Below are 16,399 nucleotides of genomic sequence, written 5' to 3'. Positions count from 1 at the left end.
TGATGCTGGGCTCCCTGCCATGACAAAAATGGATTGACCCTCTGAAACTGGAAGCAAGTCCCTAGTTAAACACTTAAGTATTGTCTTGTTCATGTTGTCTCTTAACAACAATAGATCAGTGACTGAGACACCTGGCTCAGGTTGTATAAGCAGTAAAGAAATGCTTAGGACAAGGAGTCTCTCTCTGGTGGAGCTGCCTATAGGTTGGACCAAGAGCAACATGGATAGGGTTTTGCTCTTGGAGGTAACTCCCAACAGCCCATTGATTCCCCAGATGGACTTGGATTGACTCACTTTGTGCCAGAGCTTTCTTTGGGGCCTGCTGCTCCCAAATAACAGGGAGCCATATTTATTATGAATGCACAGGCCTCATAGCTATGAGTGTTCACAACTATCCTATGACATATTAACCTGTTTATTCTATTCTAACTTCTGCCATGTGGCTCAGTAGTTACCTTTCCTTCTTAGTCCCTGGCTGTTTGCCTCCCTAGTGAATCTTCCCTGTTTGACTCCTATTGTTGTAAAAATATAAAAAGTAAAAAGAGTATAGTTGTCTTTTACCCCCCTTAGGTCCAGCACCGCAGTGCCCCAAGATATCTGCTGGAAATCTTAATTCTCAGTCAACAAAGCCTCTCACCGCTTTGTTCCATCCCATATCACACTGCCGAAGGCCTCCCTCTGAGCCTGGCAGCAATCTCTCTCTCTATCTAGTTCCCAAGGCAGGTTTCCATGCCAGAAACACACATCCCAACTCTGTGATGGCCCAGACCAGCCTCCCCACACTCCATTACACTTAAATCTACACATGAAAGAACATGCAACACAATAACCTTCGACCCAATTGATAAGATATAATTGGCCACCTAAACATACAAAGCCCAGTACTATCCATCACTTAAGAACATTAATAACAACCTATAAATACTCAGAGTGGAATCTTAACGTCACCTGCCATATTGTCCTGCCATGACTTCTCTCTCTCTTCCTCCTGTCTGTCTCTTCCTCGAGTTCTCTCTCTCTCTCTCTCTCTCTCTCTCTCTCTCTCTACCTGGAAGTCCCACCTTCCTTTCCTGCTTTTGCTATAGGCAATCAGCTTTTTATTAAAACCAATTGGGAAGGTAAGAGAGGTGGTGTTTACAAAACACTGAGACAGGTGACGCTTATCAATACCAGTGTTCAGCTTGTATTTAGATCTCTGCTGGTTCAGAAATCTGCATTTGTATAATTTAGAGATACTCCTTGCACAGTGCATAAAAACATCACTCCAACATCATTTCTTTGGTCTGTCATCAGTGCATCTGAGATGAATAAATGTTTGCTTAGATCTCTTTAGAAAAAGTTACACAATGTAGGCAAAGCTCAGGTTTAGTTTCAGATAAGACCAAGCAAGAGCAATTTGATCATATAATGGGTAGAATTACCAGGTGCTAAACAAAAGTTGTGAATTTCAAAATAGTCTAGGCTTGTCCCAGAGTGAAATAAGACAAGGTCACTGTCTTAATGTTTCTGCTGCTATAACAAGACACCATGACCAAAAGCAAGTTGGGGAGGAAATCTTACACTTATACATTGCAGTCCATCATTGAAGGAAGTCAGGACAGGAACTCATACAGAGCAGGAACTGGAAGGCAGGAGCTGATGCAGAGGCAATGGAGGGATGGTTCTTACTGGCTTGCTCCTTGTAACTTGCTCAGCCTGCTTTCTTATAGAACCCAGAATCATCAGCTCAAGTATTGCACCACCCATCGTGGGCTAGACCCTTCCCCATTGATTACTTTAAGGAAATGCCTTAGAACCAAATCTTATGTAGGCATTTTCTCAATTGAACTTCCCTCCTCTCGAATACGCTGGCTTGTATCAAGTTAACATAAGCTAGGCAGACAGTCACACGAGGCAGAACTTGGCTGTCTGATATAGAACAACACACTTGGAATCTTCAGAATCCTTTCAAAGAGAAATCTAGAAGTTGTCTCCTTAACAGTAATGGGGGATTATGTGATTGATGACTAATTTACAAGCTCAACGACCACCACAGTTACCCTTCCTGGGCTCAGTTCTCTTCTGAGAGCATCTCACTGTTCTTGGTGAGGGTCACACATGCAGCTCACCCCAGGTGGGAAATGACCTGTCTATTTGACAAGGGCATCACAGCAGAATCCAAAGATTCGATCAGCTGTCTTTGTCTGTTTTGTGATTGGTTCAACAGAAGAAAGGACATCTTTCCTTGACTTTTCTAGAGGAGAGCCCATCTGCTGTGATGTTTGGCGATAGGAGTTGTCTTTGAGAAAAGCAGCTGAGTTACTCCAAATGGCCTGTTTGAAAGTATGATTATACACTTCCCGTGATCCTTTGAACATGAAGAAGGTGCTTTTTATTTTTGATAATGCTAATTCTTAAAAAAAAAATCAGCTGTGGTTCTTTATCCTGCAGAGATCCCACAGAGTATTTTCTTGGGAAACAGTATTGTGTCTTCACAGGTTTGGTTCCTATCTTCTGTTTTACAGGGAACTCTACGGGAAGTCTATAGTTGACTACAAAAATTCTCCCGTTCCCTTAGTCTCTCTGGCTCCTGCCAGGCTCCCTCCCTCTCTGTGGTGCACTCTTTCTGCAGCTTCCTCCCTCTCTCCAGCTCCCCCTCTCTGTAGCTCCCCACCCTCTGCAGCCCCCTCGCTGTTTCCTGCTCCCTCTCTCTCCGGCTCCCTCCCTCTCTGTAGACTGTCACTGAGATCATATTCTTACATGCTTTCATCCTATTCGGGTGTGACTGTCACTCGTCTCCAGATGTTCTGAGATAATGGCTTTCCATCTCTCATTTTTATTCTTTCAATATCACTTCCTCTAATTCTTGTATAATTTAACAAATTAAATCACATCTTTCCTCAGACTTCCTTTTTCTAGTTTAAGTCTTTGCTATCTCTTTTCAAAATCTCTTTTCAATGCCTTCTTAATGATACAGAAATTTTAGGTGTAATTCAGGCTGAATCCCAATAACGTTAAAGCATACACAAATATTTCAAGGACACGGGAAGTTCTTATGAGCTATTTTAAAATGTACTTTGATGTTCTTGGTTTCTACTTAAAACTGCTTAAAATATAAGCTTTCATTTTCTTAAGTCTTGGAAAATGCAGACTCCATACTATCTAAATGCTTACCTGTTTACTTCTGTCGAAAGTAAAACGTTGAGCAATTTTAAAGTAACCACCTACTTCTTGTGTCTATGTTCTGTTATATTCAGGTTTACTTTAGTCTAGCCTATGTCATTCTAAGGTGTGAGGTCCTCCCTTAGTGTTCATCGGGATAAAAAGTTGCAGTTCTAATCTGTGGAGAGTTTGTTTACTCATAAAATGCTAATAGTTTGCATGGAAGTTTCTGAAGAAGCTTGTCTGGAGAAGGTTTTGTTGAACTCCTCACATGTTTGCTAAGCACCAACTATGTTCCTGGCTTTGGGTAAGAGAATCAAAGATGAACAAGATCACATTCTTTCCCTTAAGTTTCTTGTCACCAGAAGAAGACATGAGCCATGGGAGAACATGAAGTGCAAAGAGTAATTGTAACAGGGAAAAATCCTGGGTAGTGAGGTCTATAGAGCTGGCACCCTTGATTGATAAGGAAGGTGATGGTTAATCTTAGCATCAACTGGGTTGGATTTGGAATTACCTAAGAAGAGTAACCCTCGGGGGCATGCCTGTAAGTTCTTTTGCAGAGGGGATAATAGCTGGGGAGACAAGACCTACCCAGGAATGAACAGCACCAGCCCTGGACTGAATAAAAAGGGGAAAGGGAGGAGACTGGCACCTGCATTTTCATTTGTCAGCTTCCTGGCCACTCCTGATGGTGCACCAGTTTTACCACATAGTACCGTATGGTTCTGCACTGTGAGTCAAATGAACTCTTCTTCCCATGAGCTGACTTGTGTTAGGTAAGTATAGACCTTTATTCTTTACAAAGCACCAAATCTTAGGTATGTTATTTATCACAAAGTAAAGCAGATTTCGTCAAATGTAAGGCCAAGTATTCCAGGTAGAGGACAATGGTGTAATCACATGTCCCAAGGGAGAGATAGGAGGAGATTTGTGATGCAGAGGTGAAGGGGGAGAGAGAGAGAGAGAGAGAGAGAGAGAGAGAGAGAGAGAGAGAGAGAGAGAGATCTGAAGATGTTCCTCGAAAATACTGGAGAGGAGGAAGGGACTGTGAGCCAGGACACTGAAAAAGGCAAGGAGTGGATTTCTTCTGGAGGATCCAGAGCGTATAGCTCTGCTAACACCTCGACTTTAACTTAGTGGAACCAATTTCAGGCCTGTGGCCTGCATTACAGCCACAGGAGGGAGCAGACATGTTCACTAAATACTCACCAATGAGACAATGTTCAAGACACCGTGTAAAGATACTCTGCCTTTCCTCTTGACATGGGAGTGCACAAACAAGAAATTCCAATAAACATAACATGTCAGCGTTGCAGGGATCATCATGGAAGAAGGGGCAGAGAGATGGTAAGAAATAGATATAGCCTGTAGTGCAACAATATTGGACGGGCATTGTAGGGCCATGACACACAGAGACTCACAGTGGCTGTAACTGCTTGCACAAGTTTGAGCAAATTAAAATCCCAGGATGGCTAGGAGAAGGGTGTGTGAAGCTGAAGTGGAAACCTCTAGTTTCTTTGGAAAGTCAGTTATATCAAAGTTTTGCTGCAGGTGAAAGGATGTCTTGCTAAAGCAGACATGTGAAGGAATCTTTTCCTGAAGCAGACAGAGGTGAAAGGGTGTTTCAATATAGCAAACATATCAAAGGAACCTTGATGGAGGAGTATAAATATGACCCCACAGACAGTGGGAGATGAGGATTGAACATTGGTTTGGTTTGCTCTGCCTTGCATAGCATTGTTGAGCTCAACTTGTGGTACCCACAGACAGTGATAGAAGCTCGGCAAGGAACTGCTCATGAGGTTCCTGTAGCAGCTTGCTGCTTCAGCTGCCTTGCCTCTGGCCAGTTGGCAAGCCTTTCAATTTCTTCAGGACTCATGTACAGCTGCTGGTTCGTGCCTGGTGTCTGCTTGCCAAAAGGACTGGTTTGCAGCTGCTGAGTCATATTTGGTGTTTGTTCTGGGACTAAACTGCTGCCAAGGAAGACCAAGCTCATCCCCAAAGAACAACTGCTGAACAGGTCCACTTCCCCCATATCCGAATAACTTTTCTCTTCCACTATCTCTGCTGGGTGGAAGGCAAGAGAAGAGATTTAGTGTTTATTAAAATAGGCTGGAAAATATTTATGCCAACAGGGAGCCACTGACAAATGTTGGCTTCTGTAGGGTGGGAGAGTCTGTTTCCTCAGAGCTTCTGAGGTTTACTCTTGCTCCGTGGATTATCTTACACCCATGCATATACTGGCAGTCCTGTGTAGACTCAGTGGGTTTATAAATCGAGAACACATGAAGTTGGGAGGAAAAGTAGCAGGAGGGAAAGGGGAAGAACCGATAGGAGGGAATAGGAGGTGGGTTTAGCCAAAACAGAATGTATGCTTGTGTGAAGTTCTCAAACAAATGATAAAGAAGTCAGTTTAAAAAAAAAAAAAGCAATTGCATTATGTAAGTCTGGTGGAAGAGGAGACTCTTGAACCAGGTTGGTTGGTCAGGTCAAGAAAGAACACATGGAAGAGGGGACAGACAATGAAAATGGAGGGGAGTGGTGAAAGTCGCAGGTAGACGTGGGGTAGAAGCTTTTCATGAGGTGAAGGTGATAAGCTTAGAGAGTGAAAGCATGTTAGAGGAATGAGGAACAGTCTCTCTCTCCCTCTGCAACATAAAATACCCAAGTTTGACTGGAAGGGAACGCTGGGCTGTGTGGTAGGAAGCTTCAGTTGATAGCAGGTGTCACGATTTCTATTTTTCATAAAGGGAATTTGCATCTTTAGTTTATATTTTAAATATCTGGTTATTCACAGTTTTGAGGGAGGCCAGGAATACTGTCTGTCAAGAGCTCATGGAAAGGACTCGTGTACAGTTTTTTCAGCGGTGGAGAACTGCACCAACTGGCCACTGCCACTTTACCTACTGTGCTAACTGAATTATACTGTACCTTCTTAAAACGTGACTTTTAAAACTCCAAACCTGAGAGTTAAAAATCTATCTAGTGGCCAACAGCATTCTTCTTTGTGTTTGTTTGTTTGTTTCCTGGGACTGAAGCAGCAGGCTGCTGTTGACGCTGTACTTTGAGACAAGGTGTCATTGAAAACATGGCTGGCACTTAGTACACTGGGCTAGGCTCACAGGCTGTGCACCTCCTCTCAGCACAACAGACGTGAGAAATTACACAAACAAGGAAAGGATGGGTCTGTGCCTGTGCAGTTGCTCAGGTACAGGTGATTGAAGCCAAACCTGAGGACTGGCTCAATGTGAAGAGTTCCTGTGTTATTTACTCCCACAAGGTATCCCTTGACCCCCACACATTTACCGTAATGCATGCATGCATGCATGCAGACAGACAGACAGACAGACAGACAGACATAAGGGAGTGTGTGCATGTGCGCGCACACACACACACAGAGTAAATAAATACATAAGAAAAACTCATTAAATTTAAATTTAAAAAAATGATTGATAAATACACAGGAAAGTAATGGCGCTCCCAGAAGAAATATAATTATCAGTTAAGTTTTAGAGAGGAAAGCCCTTTACTACAAATATGAAACATGAAAGTGTATTACTTAAGGATCTTTTCCCCACCTACCATTTGGTTCTTGGAATGTGTTTGCAGCAGGCATGATTCAGCATGATTCAGCATGATTCAGCAAATATTTTCTGAGCAGTACCAGGCACTGGGGTGTTGTTGCGTACTCAGGAACAGAAAAGAGGCACGTTTCTAACCAAATTTTATACATATCTTCTCTCTCTCTCTCTCTCTCTCTCTCTCTCTCTCTCTCTCTCTGTTGTATGTGTTTGAAGGGTGGGTGGGTATGGGTCAGGGAACAGATTTTGGGAATGTGGATTTTGTGGGCCTTGGGGATAGAATTCAAATTATTGGGCTTAGAGGATAACAAGTGTCCTTACCTGCTAAGCCCTCTCCTGGGCCCAAGGGACACTTTCTTATCCCTGCTATAATATGATCAATCCCACACAGAGAAGTAGTATGGTCTCACTGGAAACCTTCTGGTACAATAACCTGGACATGCTCCTCAGAGAGTGTTGTGTTCACTTCTCTGACTGAATACTGACGTTCCTCTAGCAAACCTTGCCCGGGAAGGTGGAGAACCAGAAGGATGGGTGCAGCAGGTGTGCCTCCTGGAAGGTCCACTGGCATTTCTCCCCGAAGCTCAGGTGTACCTCTCACATTTTATAAAAGCTGGTGCCTTGGGGTTGGGGATTTAGCTCAGTGGTAGAGCGCTTGCCTAGGAAGCGCAAGGCCCTGGGTTCGGTCCCCAGCTCCAAAAAAAAGAACCAAAAAAAAAAAAAAAAAAAAAGCTGGTGCCTTTTGAGTTCGATCATACAAAGTAGAAGTGCAACATGAAAGCAACAAGGAGCATAAGCAGCTCTCTCCCCAGCGGTCCAGCGGTCGGTAGGTGTTGCCTTATGGCCAAGTTGAATGGAAAATAAGAAAGATGCTTCAAAGGCATTCACAACCAAGTGTATGTTACTTTGGAAATCACATGCAAATAATTAATAACAGAAATCATCTCATCACCACTGCCACCACCAATAAAAATATAGAAAAGAAAAAGGAAAAAGAGAAAAGAAAAAAAAAGAAAGAAAACTATACACTAAATGGGAGTTCTCAAAGATTCTTTCAGGGGTCCAAGATAAAAGGAGAAAAATTCATGTGCAAAACTTGATGATTTCCCTTCCCTTAGGAGATCCTCACATGTAAAAGTTTATCCCAAAGAGCCCAGGGCATGCATTTGTGTGGATAATAATTTTCAGCCAGAAAATGTTTCTCCCAGAGCCAGGCTTTCTGGAGAGATTCCTATTGGTCACTTGAACGTACCTGGGGTAGAATATGCTCGTTCCCCATTTCCATGGGGAAAGGCCCCATGCCTGATTCTCAACTACACCACAGCAATTCTTATCAAGGACAACTATTCAGAAAATCTGAGCACAGGTGTGGCAAACAGACTCTGGCTTCTGTGACCGAGTTTGGGCTGACTGTCTACAAATGCATTCATGATAATAGAAAAGACATTGCTTCTAGTTGTCCAACTATTCTCTCTCCTCCTTCCTGAGAAGTTATTTGGGATTGGTTATTGAAGGTCTACATACCCTTTCAGCACTGAAAGCCCGGAATCAAAGACTCATTTACGACTTGCCATTCAGGCTCCTCTGTAAGAGTTCCACTCTATTAACATGGACATTGCTTCAGGAGAGATTTGCTTTCTCATGGAGTGGACAGTTAGTGTACACTTGTGTGTGCAGATTTTAGATCACACGGATGTAAATGACAGGCAGAGGTTTAGAACATTCTAAAATATACACAGAATGACCCCTGCAGCTGAGTTTGGGGTTTGATTTGACTGTAATAGAAACAAAGTAATAAAGGCTTCAAGAAGACAGATACTGTGTGTTTTGTGTTGCAGGGCAGGGCTGGAGGCCAGGGTTGATGGGTAGGGCAAGTATCAGTTTTTGCTAAGGCTAGCGTGGTCTAGAGGCATTATTCTTCATCACCAGGAACTGAGATGTAACACAAGCCTGGTTTCCTATGTTCAAAGGGATGATTAAGAAGGCAGCACACAGAGGATACAGCAGCATGTACTGTCATCAATGAGGTTTGTTTGCTGTTGTTTATTTTCTTACCACATTAGATAAATTGTGAACTTATTAAATACATAGTGACAATTTAATTAATGAAACTCAGCAGGACATGGGGCCAAATTAGCACTCTTAGGCTAAATGGGGTTCAAGGCTCTAATTACTTGAATTTTGAAGTTGTAATGAAACTACTGACACGTGTAAACCTTTAAATTGTGTCATTAATTATATTGCATGGTGAGTTTAGAAACCTTCATATTCTTTTTTATGGTAACTAGAATGATACAAAGACATCTTGTAAGTATAGAATTTAAATTTTGATAACTGAATGCTTTAATGAATGAAGGACATGTTTCAGGATATACTTTAAATTTAGAAAGGCTCATCTGATTTTCAAGTTTTGTCTTGAGTTTCCTAACCAAACTTAAATCCTGTAACCAATGAGTTCCAGTCACCAAAGAGAGTACTTTAAAAATATAAATGTGGTCACCGCTCCTAAGATTCTGATACTGTGAGTCTGTGGAGTATCTTTTATTGTCGTCGTCGTTGTTGTTTTAAAAATAGTTGTGTGTTTGGATATTTTGTGTGTCTGTATGTCTCTGTACCACGTGAGCACAGTACCTTTGGAATCGAGAAGAGGGCACCAGACCCCTGAAAACTACAGTTACAAATGATTGTGAGCTGCCATGTGGGTGTTGGGAACCAAGCCTGGGTCCTCTGGAACTGCAGTCAGTGCTCTTAAGCACAGAGACATCTTGTTCTAGCTGGCAGTGAAACACACATGCATGCATGCATGTGCTTGTGCACACACACACACACAAACACACACACACACACACACACACACACACACACACACACACTTTCCAAACACTAGACACCTCTGGGTTAGATAACTTAATCTGGAGTGTAGGGTTATAGAAGAACAATGCTTGACTGCTTTGAAATGTTAGGGGTTTCTGGAAAGTCTTTCATATAATTTCGTTCGTATTAAAAATACAAACCCCCCAACCTTATATTAGTATTTTGGCAGAATAAATGAATCGTTCTTGCTTTTTAGTGATTTCTGAGAACCCATTGGCTAAAACACACTGCTTAGCCAGTTCACCCGACATTTAAGAGTAGTGTCTTGCATCTTAACCCCTAAATATATTTTACAGCGAAGTCTTTCAGATTTTTGTACTTGCTCTGTCATTTTCTCTCAATTGAGTATTTTACGAACCTGATGAAAAGCTGTGTTTGCTTAAGGAAACAGGAATGTGGTGTTATTGACTTTTTAATCTTTCAAGGTGGTGTTTCAGTGAAGAGTGCCGAGAAACCCTGCCTGGGTGTCCTTCTCTGCCACTCACGGCAAAATAGTCTGGGCAGATTTCCCACAACCTTAAAGCAATGAGAAAAGTGCAAAATGTTTTCTAGCTTTTTTTTTCCAGTGGTGAGTTGGGCATGTTGCCATGGAGATTGACCTTCACTAGGAAGAATACATTTGCCACTTGACCCCAGGAATAAATATGTGACCTGAATCAGAGCAAGGGGAGGAAGGCCCCTCTCCTGAAGCTTCTGTACCTGTAGACTTAGTTCTGCCCACTCTGAGCAGCCCGCCCCCCTTGAAACTGTGCCATGGCATTTTTGAGAGCATGACTCAACTGTACCAACAGCCCACAGACCTCCAAGTGGCTTCCGCTGGAGGGTTAACAGCCTTTGCAAACACAGGGCACCATTTCTTTGTTTCCTTTCAGAAGTGTCATCGTGATTCATTCTCAGTAAACAAAGAAGGGATTTACCAGTCTTCGATTCAGCCTCCTCTGAATGGACTTCCTTCAATTCCCAGGAAAGGCGTCATGCATTTCAAACAGTTGTCTTTCTTCTCTAATCCACTTTCTTTCTTCCTAAGCATGGAAAAGATATGTAATTTAGCCCTCACTCAAATCCAAATGAGATGACTTTCAAAGACCATTCAAGCCCTCCTGTTTGTCCTTTGCAAGAACATGTAACTGTGATTCTAAAGAATTGAAATGCAGCCAGGGATGGTGTCACCATTGGAATGCAAAGGGAAACGTACTTTATGATGGCATCGTGGCACTCCCGATGTTGATGGGTCCTGTTGTCACCAGAGGGGAGAAAATTAAAATATCTTACCTGTCTGCACAATATCCTCGGTGGTTGTACAACAGTTAAATATTCAGCACTGATAAGTTTACAGTTAGAACTGACAGACCAAGTTGAAACTGGTCGAGAACGTGTCCGGCGTATCCTGTTCCTTTCTTCAGATTAGCTTTCTGTTATAACACCAGTGTTCCGTAGAGCTCATATTGACTCAATTATAAAGCCAGCTCAAAGGCATTAGCTCTAGATTGCTTTCACAGGTCTGAAATATTTTTAACTGTTGGCAAAAGGTTCGGTTCCATTATACTGAGTTCCAGAGGAGTGCTGTGGTAACGTAGTTCTGTTTTGTCATTTGTATGGTACCAGAAAATTACCATAGCCTTCTGGAACTATCTGAGAATGGCTCAGAGTGAGTGGTTTGTAGCTCAGTGAGAGTCACGGAAGTAGCTGATATTTGCCTATTCATTTATTTATTAGATTTATTAGAAATCGGTTATAGAGAGCTGGTTTTCTTTGGCACAAAATGTCTTACATTGAGAAGAAGGAAATAGCCCTGCTGATACACCAATGAAGTTCAAATTTTAATAATGAATCTAAAAAGCATATTAACACATGAGTCCGTTGCTATATGAGATAAAGTGCTCTGTTCTCTCCCTGCTTGGGTTCTGTGTTCTCCCCACCATACAAATACATCCTCTGAACGGAAACTCAGCATCAATTCAGAAAAAAACCCTGATGTTTAATCAAATGTTACCAGTTCAAAGTGATGGCAATTTTCTTATTTTCTCTTTTGGTTTCATTTAGATCCTGTTAGAAAATCCAGCCCTAAACAGGGTCATGACCAGGCAAGGAAGCACACCAAGCCCCATTACTGCCCAAGGTCCCAGGCAGCTTGACTATGGTCATACCTTCTTCACCAAAGTCCCCCTTCCCTATCCAGTGTCTTTATGACGCTTCGTATAGCCCAAGTTGTGTGTGTGTGTATGTGTGTGTGTGTGTGTGTGTCTGTGTGTGTGTGTGTAGCTGTGTGTGTGTATATGTGTGTATGTGTGTGTGTATGTGTGTGTGTATATGTGTGTATGTGTGTGTGTATGTGTGTGTGTCTGTGTGTGTGTATATGTGTGTGTATGTGTGTATATGTGTGTATGTGTGTGTGTATATGTGTGTATGTGTGTGTGGATCTGTGTGTGTGTATATGTGTGTGTATATGTGTGTATGTGTGTGTGTATCTGTGTTTGTGTATGTGTGTGTGGTGTGTGTGTGTATATGTGTGTGTGTGTGAGTGTGTGTGTGTCCTCCTTCCTTTATCTCTGTCTTGTAGGCTGGGTTGCATATTAACTACGCCTGCTTTCTTGGGGTACAGGATCTCCACCGTGGACATTTTTAAGAGTGGATACCACACTTTGCTCTTCTTTTAGGCTGTCCATCTACAAGGACTAATAACTAAACTCCTTTCTCTGGAACTCTCCTTCCCCCCTTTCCATCCCTCAAACCTAACAGAATGGACCCTCATGAGATAGGACAGATTCATAAGAGAAATGCAAGCTGCATTTTATTAATATGCACACGTCATATACACATAGGAGACACCCTGGGAATATCAAAAGGTGACTTCACATCCAGCTTGTGGACCATTGCCTGATGAAATATGGGGAGAAGGTGGTTGTGGGGAAGTCTCCAGGAAGAGCTCGGTTCCTAAGAGTAATATTTGTTCAGCACAGTTGACTGAGTAACTTCTCAATCGCTAACAGACAGTTACTCAAGGCTTCTTTTTACTTTTAAATTATGTGACTATGTGTGGGTATGTGCACATGAGTGTAGCTTCCCTTGGAGGCCAGAATCAAGTGGTCATGGATGCTAGCGAGAAGAGAACTAGATCCTGGGACAAACTGCTCCGTTCTAGTCAGGAACTGAAGAAAGCAGTTGGAAATATGGGCGCTGGGATCGTTTTCAAGATGAAACTTGGAGGCGGTAGAGTGGAAACATTTACACTGTGAATAGATGAGAGAGGTGGAATTATATGGGGCAGGGTAAGTTTTGAGATAAGTGGGCAGACCACCATGAGAAAGTATTACGGTGCTTCAGAACTGGTGTTGGTTAACAGCCTGGAAAGGTTGTTTATAAGTTGGGGCTCCATATTTGACTGCCTAGAATTATACATCAAAACTGCAGCATACAATCCCAAGTGTGTGGTAGCATCAGAAGGCACCTTAGCAACTCCCCTACCTCTTTTTCTCCATCTTCTGGTCCATGTAATTAGATGTAAGACATCACTAATTTTTTCTTTTACCAGCTTGTTTAGACTAATAGAGTAGGTGTGGAGAGAGAAATCCTTTACTTTGCAATCTAGGTGTATCCACTGATTGACCCTAGGTCCAATTTCATTAGGAGGCATTGTGGGAAAGCACCATAACTTTTGCTTTCTCTTGAAAAGAGCTTTGCACTTTGCAAATAGTCACAAATTGGGATGAATTTTAGTTCCCTTACTCTGCGAGGGCTAGGTATCCCGACTCTCATTCATTGTGCTTCAGGTTGAATGTTTTATGAACTCAATCATCTTTCTTGTGCCTATGCCTTAACCAGGGATGTGAGCTGTCAGCACATATATAATGTCTATGCATATAATGTCTATGTATGTATATGTATATGATGATGTGTATGTATATGAGCATATGTATATGATATATATATGCATGATGTATATAATGTGTATGATATATGTAGTACATGTATATGTATGTGTATGCATTTGGGTATGCACATGTGCATATGTTTATGATGTGTATGATGTGTGTATACATATACATATATGTATGTATTGACATTTTAGTTAGTCACACTGATTTTGGAGTAATATAAAGGGAGAGAAAAAAAATTCACTCTGCTCTCCGAGAGTCACTAACAAGGAGAGAAATGGGAGAAAAGGCATGCCCATTTATCACTGGACAGGGCATCTCCTGGGGGTGCTTCTCTGATCACTCAATGGGATTCAGAAGTGTGCTTACTCTTCTTTATATTAGAGAGGGAAACATTGGCAGTTTTGAGTAAATATGTTTCTGGGGACAGGCAATGGCTTGTAAATGATTATGTTGGAAAGTTAAATGGGCCAAGAGCAGACAATGTAACTTGAGAGAGAGTATGCCTGGTGTGCCCGCCATCCTCAGTCTCTCTTCCCAGTGTGGGGCTTTTCTTTTTAAGTTAGGAAAGAAGAGAAATTTACTTCCCACAGTTCTAGGGGCTGGAGATCAATATTAAGGCACTGAGACCTGGCAATTGGTATTCTCACATGGTGGAAGCAGAAAGGCAAATGGGGATGGATGTTGGTCTTCACATGGTAAGGGAACAAGAGAAAAAGCTGTAAAAAAAAAAGGCACTCTGCCCTCACTGGTGTATGTCAGTTCGAGTAGCCCCAGGGAGCACATTAAAGACAGTCTTCTTGAGTGGAGCTGGGTGGGAGGGGACTTCAGAGCAGAACTGCTTCCTGCACTTCTACTAGAAGAACAAATGAAGCTTAGAAATCTGCATTCTTTAATTCAAAGTGTCTCACACATCAACACGCTAACTTTGGGTTAATGTTTTCTGAGCCCCAACACTAATGAATTTGAAGATACTTGAAATTTCAGTTGTTTTAGAGACCACGCTTTGATGACCCAGAGCATTTGAGAGTTCAGAATTGCGTTGAATTTGCATAGTTCATAATTTAATGCAGTTTCTCAGACAACATTTTTTATTATAATTATGCTATTTCTCATGAGCTAAAGATTGCTACTCTGGTTCATTTAATAAGTGTAAAAATTGGAAAAACCTCGAAGGGGAACCTACTCATTGTTTACTCTTTATATGATTTAGCATTAAATCAGGATTGTATTTTCCAGTCTGTATAAAAGCTCATTCAACTCACATTCTCATCGCATTTGGGAAACATCGGAAGTAAAATTTGCACCTGGGGAAGCGAGAGTAAATGCTTTACCTCTGGAATCGTCCATCATTTCTACTCGCTGGAAAAGGGTATTTCATCCATGATTTTCTACAGGGAAAAATTTGAAAATATTCCTTGAGGAATGGGATCTTATTCTTCTTGCCATGACCCTTTCACGTAGCTCCTCAGTGGTGCTGACCCCCAAACATAAAATTACTTCAGTTGCTGCTTCATAACTGTACTTCTGCGGCTGCTATGGATTGTGATGTAAACGTCAGCGTGCATTTTCATTGTTGCAAATTGACCCACAGGTTGAGAACCACTGCTCTAAGGATGTTACAGTTTCAACTTTTAGATTGTATATGACAGAAGAGTTCAGCTTCATTCTTTCGCACGAGCATATTCATCTCTCTGGTGAAATTGGTGGAAGAGACCTCATATTATTAAAAAGTATATGAACATATTATATTTAATGTATAGACGATGTTTAATATGTCTATAAAGCAAAAAGCCTTATCATATGTGAAACACTTTTGCAATTCCTACCCTCCTGATGAACTAGAACATTCTACGTAAGTCACTTTGTATTTACCCACCTGTGTTTACTAATTCCTCACACCAGCTTTTCCCAGGGGTGAACTGCTATCTTCAATTCCAAATTTATATTTCTCTTTCTATAAAGATTCTGATTTCACATGTACGTATGAATAAAAGTATTATTTGAGCTTTGTAAGTATGACATCATACACAATTTTCTCTTCTCAGGTTTGCCTTTACCTTTGCTCCACATTATTCAACCAACAGGATAGAATTTTACTGTATCACATTTATATTATTGGTGTAGTCTTCTATTCTACAATTTATTGCAGTTTGATTCTTCATTCTCCTTTATTTCTGCCCTAGTTAGGGTTATCATTGCTGTAAGGAAACACCATGACCAAAGCATCTTGGGAGGAGAGGGTTTATTCTACTTACACGTCCATATCACTGTTCATCACTGAAGGAAGTCAGGACAGGAGCTCAAACAGGCAGGAGCCTGGAGGCAGGAGCTGATACAGAGGCCTTGGAGGTGTGCAGCTTACTGGCTTGCTCAACCTACTTCCTTATAGAACCCCAGACCATCAACCCAGGGACAGCAGTGCCCACAATGGGCTGAACCCTTCCATATCAATCATTAATTAAGAACATGCCTGATATCCAGATCTTATGGAGGCACTTTCTCAATAGAGGTTCCGTCCTCTTAGATGACTTTAAAGCTGGCCAAGTTGACATAAAGCCAGCCAGCAGAGTGGTCACTAGAACTTTTCCAGTTTCTTCACTGAGGGAGCAGTGCTGTTTTGATCACTTTTATGCATAGATTTTTGATGCAAAAGTCTTAAAAGTTGAAATGTGCGAATCGCCCAGTAAAACAGGTGCAGAAAGGTGAGGATCTGAGTGCAGAACCCCAGCATCCACCTAAAAGCTGGGTATGGTGAGGTGTTCCCAGAATTCCGTGCTGGGGCGGTAGACAGGAGGATCACCCCCTCTCAAACAATACATGAAAGTGACAGAGGACACCCAAGGCCAACGTCCTGCCTGCGCACCCATCTGCATGCAGATCTGCTCATGTGTACACACATGCAAACATGAACATACAAAATGT

This window comes from Rattus norvegicus, chromosome 7, assembly GCF_036323735.1.
Source record: "Rattus norvegicus strain BN/NHsdMcwi chromosome 7, GRCr8, whole genome shotgun sequence".
Classification (NCBI taxonomy): Eukaryota; Metazoa; Chordata; class Mammalia; order Rodentia; family Muridae; genus Rattus; species Rattus norvegicus.
This window is presented reverse-complemented; position numbering follows the sequence as displayed.